This window comes from Cinclus cinclus, chromosome 1 (genome assembly GCF_963662255.1).
Source record: "Cinclus cinclus chromosome 1, bCinCin1.1, whole genome shotgun sequence".
Taxonomy (NCBI): Eukaryota; Metazoa; Chordata; class Aves; order Passeriformes; family Cinclidae; genus Cinclus; species Cinclus cinclus.
The window spans coordinates 27,046,292-27,056,656 of NC_085046.1; positions in this window are offsets into that span (position 1 = coordinate 27,046,292).

The window sequence follows — 10,365 nt, forward strand, 5'->3', positions numbered from 1 at the left end:
ATAGTCACACAGACAAAATTAAAGCTAACTTTTCCCGTTTGTCACTGCAGTGAGAAAATATTCACATGCTGAACGAACTTGAGCTCTGAGATGAGGAGGAGGTAACTGGTATTTTGTGAATCTCTGGGAAGACAGTGGAAACTGTAGGGTCGAAAACCTACAAAGGGTCAAAGGGATTGAAATCTCTGCCCTTGATGCATGTTCTCAGTTGTGGAGAGCAGGAAGGAACTGCAGTGGTGCCAGGAGTATGGTTGCTGTCTTTAAAGATATATTTGGGGATTTCTGCATTCCTGGTTCATTTCAGGAAAGGGTGAGCCCCCTGACCTACTGTGCACACCCTCTGAGCCAGGGGCAGCAGCTGGGGCAGAGCACACCCAGCTCATGGCACCAGGTGTCTCAGAAGACACTTCTCGTGATGCCCTCTGCTTTTCCTTTCTTCTTCCCAGCTGTTTCTATTAAGCATATTTAACCTCTGGACAATGTTGCATTGGATGAAGCCTGCTCTTCATCTTGGCCATGCAAAAGTGAAGTCGTGCTGGTCCTGGCGTGCTCATCTGTGCCTTTGTGACTGCTCAGTTTATGGTGTAAGTCTGTAGAAGTCAGTCGGTGCTGCGGGCACCACGTCATTGTCTGGCTTTACCTATTTTCCTGACTCTGAGGAGAGCCTATCACCTTTCCCAGAGTAGAAAGGAAAATCATGCTCCTTGCCACTTTCTACACTCTATAGAAGAATTATTTCTTGTAAAAGGGAGGAAAAAAATGTTTCTCAGCTTCTGAAGTGCTCTTACCTCTTAGAAATATGCTCATGACATGCTCCAAATGAAAAACTTTTGTCTACATATTTTATCATTTAGCCAGAAGTGCCACTGTTGTGGAGAGGCTTCATTAATTACTTTGCTTAAGTGTCAAGTCCTCATTTCTGGTTTAATCTGAAGACTATTTCAGACTCAAGCTCTTTGAGGAAAGGAAATTAAAGTGGGCTCAAGAGTCCTTTGTTTCTGAGCCCCTGGTTACCACTTAGGAAAATGCTTTTATGCTACAAATGGATAAAAAATACAAGGGTTCATTCAGGAATGCAACATCCATTTAATTGATCCATTCACAATCCCAAAATTAAAGACAGGATTTATTAGGCTTTGACATATGGGTTGAGTATGGTCCTCTTGTTCTAGATGACGTTTTCCTCCTCTCAAATTTAGCTAAAAATGTAATAGCCCCTCAGTTCAACAGATTCACAAACCTCCTTTGTCTCCTCTTGGTCAACCATTGACTCTTTGTAAAGCCCAACAAGGAATCACAGTCCCAATGGACAGTCCCACTATGCTGTGGAGCAAGAAAACCAAAAAAGAAAACCATGAATTACTTATAGATTTCACTGAGATACAGCCACTGACAAGAAGAGTAATGACTAGCTTCTAGGCTTAGCTATTCTAGGATTTATTTTTTTTCCTTCACAAAAGACTTTCATTACCGAGCCACAAAGGTGTAAATGGGCTGAAAATGTTTCCTGCATTCATGGAGTGATGGAAAATCTAACAAGTAGTGTGGGACATAGACATTTTTTGTGGCATCATGTTTTATTTTTAAGCTCAGAAATACCAGCTTCTTCAGCTAAACATACAGTCTCTCTCAAACATGAAAGATACCTCCTGCCTTCTTGACTATGCAAGTTTCAGCTGCTGGGCCTGTTTTGAATCCACCTGGTGCAGGTTAATCAGATCCCGTCACAATTTCAGCATTAAGAGGAGAAGCACTAACTAGATTGCTTGGAATGTGTGTGGGATTGAAGGAAATGAGAGGTAAAGTGGCTTTAGGGCATAGCCATGCTTTTCCAATCTGTGCTGTGCTGGAGGCTGAAGCAGTGAGCAGCCCTGAGTAGAACTAGGTTTCTGAAATACACTGCTTACTGTCACCTCTGTCACTTGGACCCTGCTGGAGTCACAAGGACTCTTTCTGCGATGTCATGAGCTGATGACAGCCATAAACTACATCAGCCAAACCAAAATACATTATTCATTTATTTAAGTTAACCAGACACAAAAAATCCCAGTTTCACCACCTTACATATGTCGCATTTTCTTGCACATCTTTCAAGATATCTGAGTCCCCTCAGACTAAACTGCTTATGTGGATTAAGTTAAAGTCCAACCCTCTAGGCTATGATGCTGATGAACCCTCTGAGAAACATCCTGCCACTCTGCCCAAGAGCTCTTGGAAAGGCTTTGAGGTGTTTCTCACCAGTTCTGCCCTCACCCTACAGCAACTCCAGCTCCTCTAGCAGGTTTCCCTTGCCTCACTGTGAGACTACATCAAAGTCTCATCCAAAGAGATGCTGCAGGGGCAGTAACTGCCTGTGGGGAGGTAATATGAATCCTTTTGCAGACAGAACTGGGAAACTCATTTCCTAATCTTTCATTCATATTTGCATGGCCCTCCCATTGTTTTGTGCCCCAGGGCATTGATATGGACAAGGTGCATTTTGTGGACGGTACTTTGCTTCCTATTACATGCTGGGGTATAAGAGCCTCTGCTCCACATGTGAGAAGCTGTAGCCATTTCACAGGCATGCTGATTCCCAAAGTCACCATCTCAATTCCTGCTGGCCTCCTAGACAGCAGAGAAGTGCTTTACTCATCAGTCAGGGACAGCTCTGAGTCTCCTTCCTATTACCTGTCCCTCTTGCCCTTGGTACCAAGTACCAAAATGGCACATTCTCTGGCTGAAACCTCCGTTTTGAAAGCTGTTTGCAGCAGAGCTACACCAGGGGCTTCTACTTCTTGCTCTATTTAATGCCCAGCCCTGAAAGTTTTGTTTAATTAACAATGTATCTTTTAGAAACCGGAGCGATTCTTGCGGGCAGACACCTTGACTTCAAAGGCCAGATGTAAGTCACCTGGTTAATTGAGAAGGAGCTTTGCCTAGGACAGCAGAGATAATTTGCCGAGAGAAAATCAGATTTTTCCATCCCTTGCAGCATTATAGATAGCAACTTTTAATGAAATGGGCAAACTTTCCATTGTAGCTTTAAAGTTATTTAACTTCTCCCCTTTTTGCCATCTGATTCTCTTAATTTAATATGGCTTGCAATGAGCTTCTACAGGCTTCACTCAGAGGAGCTTGTTCAAAATCACTTACCAAAACCAGTCTTTTGGCACCATTACAGGGAAATGTTTGAAGATCTGAAAACCCCCCACATACATAAGGAGGGTGAATTTTTTTCTATAGTGTGTGCTTGTTTCTTGTGCTAAAAATGAAGCCATTTTTTGCTGCGTTTACTTCAGAGGAGGTAAATAGCCTTTTCCTAGAACAAGTAAGGTAAGTGTGGATGTGAGGTTTCCTTTTGATCATGGTTTTTTAAACTGTGTCTGAGATGGCACCACTATTTCTTTCTTAGCACTTTGCAGGACTGAAGTCTACAACCCTTTCTTGTCAGATGTTGTTGGAACAGATATAAAACATTTTAAAATATATCCATTTTCTTTATGGTTTGTGTTAAATCTAAGGTGCCAAGCTAAAAGTATCACCCTCTCTTTGTCTTCTAACTCATGCTGAGGCTCTCTGAGTTGCAGAGCAATAGAAAGTATAGCTGGAGCTTTACATTTATTTCTAAGTGAATTGCATATATATGTGAACCCTCATATGCAGGCAATTTAGAGGGACATTTGCTGCCTCCAGGATGTATTCAAATTGCTTGTTTTACCCAGCTATCTTGGTTATAAACAGTTTTCACAATGTTTGGTTTTGTTTTCTCATTTCTTTGCTTTTTAGCAATATTGAACCTGATGGAGAAACAGATTTGTTTTCATTTTTTAATGATTATTGTCTATGCTGATGTGTTTTCCTCAGTAAAATGTAAGACAATTGATTAATGCTGTGAAAAGTAATTTGTGTTGTTTTGTAAAGCTTGCAACTATTTCTGTTTTGCTTTTATGTTAGGCTGCAGACTGTAAGCCTGCTTTTAGTAGCAAAACATAAGTGGAATGAATATATATTACTCTGAGAAAAGAGTGGGAATTAAAAGGCTGTGATAGACAGTCCAATGGTGCTTTCCTTCTGCCTCTATTTTCAGGTTTAATAGCTGGTCTCTCTGAATGACAGGTCTCTAGTTCTTTCACAAGCTTTCTTGTGAATATCTTCTTCCCAAATCATGTTAAGCTGTAGTGTCCCTCTAAAAGTAGTCATAGTAATAAAGAAATGTGCTCTGAACATTTTTGCTACTGTCTAGTCTGAAATGTTTAATTTTTGCTACCAAAACAAAAAGTGTGAGAAGGATATTGTGGCAAATAAATAACACTATAAATAATAACTATACAAGTATCCATTTAGATGATGTACCATACAAATTGGTCTAAACAGTTTTCTATTAATCTGTTTATGTCACTTTCTCTCACACTTCTTATCCTAAACCTTTTAAATCTGATATTGTACACAATATCAAATGAATGCTAACATCATAATGTGGAGTTAATACATTACACATCTAACCCAGTATATACAAATATAATAGCATTTGGCACAAAATTGAACTGCTGGCTGCTGTTCCACTGAACTGAAAGACTCTTATGGCCGAAAATGGAACACAGTTCAGATTTTCCCTGTGTCCAAATCTCAACACAGTGACATATTAGATAATAGTGAATCTAGGGTAGATACCCCTACGGTACATTAGGGGATGGTAGGGCTGTAAAGCTACATCTAGTTTAGGGTATTAAAAATATTAAGGTTTGTTTACTGGTAAAAGAGACCAAGAGGTATGATCTCCCCTGCCCATGCAAGCAGGCTATAAAATAACATGGTGGGGCACACACAGCCTGCTGGCAATGATCCCCAAGGAGTTCATCCCTCTAAGTGTTCTTGGGGGTTGCCTGTGAGATCACTGGCTCATATGGCCAGGGACCAGCCTGAGCATGTGAACGGTGTCCTGCAACACAGAATTGATCATTTTCACAGTAACAGTCCCTGGCCCTCTTTAATGCAAATCTGTATGTTTAGCATGGTCTTCGTGCTGGTTTCATATCTGTTCTTGCTGTTCACCTAAAGACTTAATTCACCACGTCCCAAATTCATCATGTCAGACCCATTTGTGGTTTGAAGGATTAGAGCTGCCACTTTGCCAAGCAGAGAATGGAGGGGAAGGATGACTGCACAGAGAGGGGGATTCAAAGCTGAGCACTGAGAGGCCTGGGCACACTTTGTCATTGAAACAGATCAGGAAATACTAGAATGCTGAAGGACCACTTGCAATATGTACAGTCAACAAACAATCATCCAATTGCACGGTCTGGAAATACAATGGACAGAAAACAGTAAAGGGAATAATTAAGTAGGCCAGAACGTGAGATTATGAGGGATAGACAGGCTTCTGTTGCCTCCATGCTTTTACTGCCTTTTATCCTGACTCCAGCTGTTTGTTTCTTGGATTTTTTTTTTGTTTGTTTGTTTTTTTCCAGAGTTTGGATTTATTTTGCTTTCAGTTAATTGTTAGGCATTCGCAATTCCCCACCAGTTTCATCAGAAACTCCAGGATAGCTATGTGTGATGCCCAAAAACAGACAAAAGATATTTTCTATAACCAGTGCTTAATGAAGATTGAATTTTAAAAATCGATACAATTGTTATTTTTCTTCTGATAATTGGAAATAGCACAGACAGGAGTGATTTTCAGTGAGCATTATTTTTAGCTGATTCTAAGCTAATTAAATTAAACACTCATTCTTTTTCACAAAACCAAACTAAAACCTCGGCCAAGGAAGTTTATAGCATTATTGTACATATGTTAATATGAAATTGTATTTTGGAGTCAATAACTACAATCCAAGGTGATGAACAACAATGACCAAAAAATCATAATCCTAAATTCCAAGTAATTTTTCTATGGGTGTCTTTTTTGACCATGTCAGATAGCATATTGTATGCTGCTTGGATTTGGTACTTTGAAAATACCTCTTAACTGTTACTCTAGAAGATTATTTTTTACTAAGCAAGTATAGTAGCCATATGGTGGATGTGAACAGAACCTAAACAGAACAGAAACTGAGGAATTTACTGACAATGCAGAATAATAATGCTTCTGGCCAGCAAAAAATCAAGTATGTTTTGGAGGGGAAACAAAACCTCAGGGGGGAAGGAAAGGCAGCTTGTTGCCATCAGCAAATAAGTGGCAGGAAGTCATACTTCATATTGAACTAGAATAACACAAATGACACAGTGAAGCACAAGCTAATAACTGTAGCCATTTTGCTGGGGGCAAGTAATTGAGAGACATGGGAAGCAGTTTTAGGAATGCCAAAAAAACATCATTATTGACTATTTGATGGGACATGTCAAAAAGGCACAGTCAGCTGAATATTAAGACACATTTGAATAGACATATCTGTATCAGCTCAGACAGTATTCTACAGATGGAGAGCTAATGCTCAGGAATGACATAAACAAGGAAGACATTAAGGTATTTGCACTCCACTTTAGCTCTTCTGTATCCATGATCTGTGAACAGCTCACCAAGCCTCAGTGAAACAATGTGATGCACTTGGTGGGCTGTGCAGATTGCTGGGTCACCTCCTGCTCTTGCAAATCCATCATGGCCAGTAGCTAGTGTGAGCATTGCAAAGAAGACAAAGGTTCTTACAGTCTCATATTAACACCATTTACTGCACTAGACTGTACTGTGTGTTGACTTCCATGTCAGCTTACAGATAATAGCAGTAGAGGAGCAACAGCTATGAATATGGAATTAGTCCATGTAGGTGTTCTTAGCACTGAAAATAGGAAATGAAACCTCCCTTTTTCAGACTACTATTTTTATTCTTATTATGAAACAGAAATATAACACATGCTTCTGCAATTTTAATTTTTACAGCTTTCCTTGTTTGACACTACTTTAAAATCAGCCTTGCTTGGCTTTGACTGTATACTGCTTATTTTGTTTCTGTGTTTGGGACAATTGACAGTAGCTCATGAAAACTATATCCACAAGCATACCCAGGAATAGTAGCATTGGCCTGCTCTTGGACAGTGCCTGGGCCATAGTGCACTGGGGAGACTCCAGTGTGTTTTTTGAGTGATTTTTGAGTAGGCAGAGTGACTGCTACCTGGTTTTGATTGTGCTGCTCTAAAGGAGCTGGTATCCTCCTTTCCTTCTCACAGACCCAGCTGGCAGGGAGCCACTGGTGGGATATTTCTTTATGATGGGGAACATTCCTTTCTTAGAGTTATTTGGCTCCTCTAATTTTTCACTAAGATAATTCCATGCAGGTTTAAGCAAACAGGGCTTTAGCAATGTCTTTCATATATTTCTGGTTTCTTTCTGAGGAAAACCACAATTTTCTCAAGGAGTTGATTTTATGTACTGGGAGTTTTTGATTGTGTAGGGTGCTGGTACTGGATGGCTTGGAGAGTCCTTGGAGCCAGTGTGATAGCAGAGGTTCCCATTAGCCTTATCGTCTTTTGGCCATGTCAAAAACACTTCCAAAGGTGAGTCAAACATTAGTGATATTTTGTATTGATTACTAAGTATAAAGGGCAGTTTGGACTGCATCTGGAACACTTGAATGCCACCCTTGAGCTGTCTGGGGATGGAAGTGATGGCCTTCCATTTGTGACCTGCTGCCCGTGTGCTACTCTGAGTGCCATTAAAAAGAAAGAGAATTATAGGATGCATGATTTATAGAAAAGAGCATCCCTGTTTCATCACTTTCTTCCTTGCAAATATGTATGAACTTGCACATGCAGGGCCATTTTAATTTAAGGTGCCAGGGCAGCAGGACACCAAGTTTCTCAAAATAAGTGACCAACTCTAGACATTTTACTAGACAGCAAAAAAAAAGTTTCATCTTTACTCCATCAGCCATATGGCTTCTTTTAGCCCATAAGCTAATGCAGTATAAAGCATGAAAACATCAGCCCCATAAAAATTAAGTCAAGCACTTTCTAATAATGACTTGTCTTATAACAGGGTCCTGAAACCAACATTAATTCTGCAATCCACCTTAACAGGCCCTTAAAATAACTTCACAGAGCAACATTTGACATCCTTTACTGTAGTATTTTTGTCAGCCTCTGTAGTCACCAATACAGGGTCTTAAGACAGAACTATATGTCTCTAAAAATGAGCAAATATGTATGAGAATATTACGCAATTTCTTTATGCAGATATTCTACCTTTTGAAAGATTTTGCTTGTAAATCCTATTGGTAGCATGTTGGTTACTAGTTTTAATTGTGACAAAATAAAAATATAGGTTCAAAACTGTTTTTAGAAATGAAAACTGCTGACACTGGGCAACATTCTAAAGAGAGGATGGAGATATCATAATCAGACAGTATTAAATAAATTGTATTTATGCTGTTTTATTATGTTTTGCCACAGAAAAATTGCTAAGACTCTTAATGAAAGTATGTAAAAAAAAAAAACAAATTAAAAAGGGGGAAGGCCTATTGGGTATTGTCTGGTTGTTTTGTTTAAGGCACAGAAGAGGCTAAGTAATGCAGGACTGGGCTTTTTCATCACTGAAATCAGTAAAAATGAAAGATTTTGACATTAATATTAATCAATGCAGAGAGGAGGATGCTACCTTAAGGTCTGTTTGGTTTATTGAGGCTGGTTTTCAGACTTCATGTTCTAAACTTTGGTTATTCTTTTCTCCTAAAAGAAGACAGCAAGCATATGTTCAGCTTACCTATTAATCTCCAGCGAGCAACATTGAATTTGGAACCAAAATCATCTTGCATACAAGCAGTGTGAGCTGAAAGTCAAAAGTGCCAGCAGCTGGGCTTTTATTAGTCTCATCTTCATCAAGTGTACTCAGTTCAATTTGTACAGTCAGTGTTTTGGGTTAAATTGTCTGAAACATTTTTTTATCAGCTTTCTTCTACTGTGTTTCAAGCCAGACCTGTGTTTGCCACTGCTCTGTGCTCTTCTGCTCATCATCTAGGTTTTTATACACATGGTGCCACTTCCATTGTACAGCTCTGGGTAGGATCAGCCCAGAGATGTGTGATCATTTTGTGCTCGTGGGATGCATTTCACCCAAGAACTTCTAAGTCTCCCAGTGGATGGTAATTAGGTGCACAAAGATATCTCTTTTATTTAGACTGAATTGCCAGTTGTGGGGACCAGGATCCCAGACTTTGGTATTTGGAGCTGGTTTTAAACCACTTAAGAATAATCACAAGTAAAATGAGAAGCTGTGAAATGATCAGATGATTAAAAATTATTAAGTAATAGATAAATAAAATAAATCTTAGATAAAATTGTCCTCTCTCCACACTGGAGATTCACATATAACTTGCAGTTGTAATTTTGTAATAAAGAGAAAGAAGCTTCCCAGAAGAGATGCAGCCTAAGAAATTGATTTGAAAAAATGTCAAATGTCAAAATCACCTTAGGTAATTCAAGGGATTGCACCACTAGTGCTTGTAGATGGGATGTCTAAACCAGCAAATGGAGAAGCTTATGTCTTGGAAGTCTGATTTTCAGGATTTTTGGACTCAGACTGTGCTAGAATGCCAGACCACCTCAGGCTCTGTTTCATGAGCACGTGCTCCCAGCTGTGCATGTATGTACAAAGTTGCTATTTTGCATTTATAAAAAGTGAAATTAAGAACATTGTTACATACCCTGGGAGTTCAAAAGATACACACATACAAATAAATAAATCTAACAAATAGAAACCGTAGTTTTAAGGTTATCTGATAGAGTTTTCTAGAATTACATTCTTAACTCTTCATCACACGTTTTAAAATTCAGTCAGTGCAGACAAGAGTGTCCATCAGAGTTAGTGTCTATCAAGGAGTTGAGTTTAAATGGAGCACAGTGGTGCATAAATGGCAGAGAGAGCTGAGCTGAGTAACTGGAGATCACCTACGTAATGTGACCTTTAAAGGGGGACAATGACAAAGATGGAGTTATTTTCTACAAATGTTAATTTTTATATATATATTAATTTCCTCCACCTGTTACCTATACATATGAGTCAGAGTAGATTTGAGACATTTTAATTGGTATTAATGATCATTTTCCCCTTTTTTGTTTGTTGCCTAACATGAATTTTAATTCACTATCAACCCCTTTGCTCTGTAGTCACTAAGGATTTATGTTTAGGAATTCTCACTTTCTAAGTTTCTAGGGCTCAAATTCAGCTCTGTTGAAGTTAGAGGTGTGCTCCCTTGACATGCTCATATCTATGCAGTTAGGAAAAAAGGTGATGCATGCCAGTGGTTTTAAAATGAATGACAGAGCTATTTAGAAATAAATTATCTGACTTCCTTCTTTTCTCATATTCATTTCCTGGCCAGACAACCCCAGATCACATGAAGGCACACTTGCATTAGTCATGCTGTCATGTTTCAATTGTGGACCAAACAA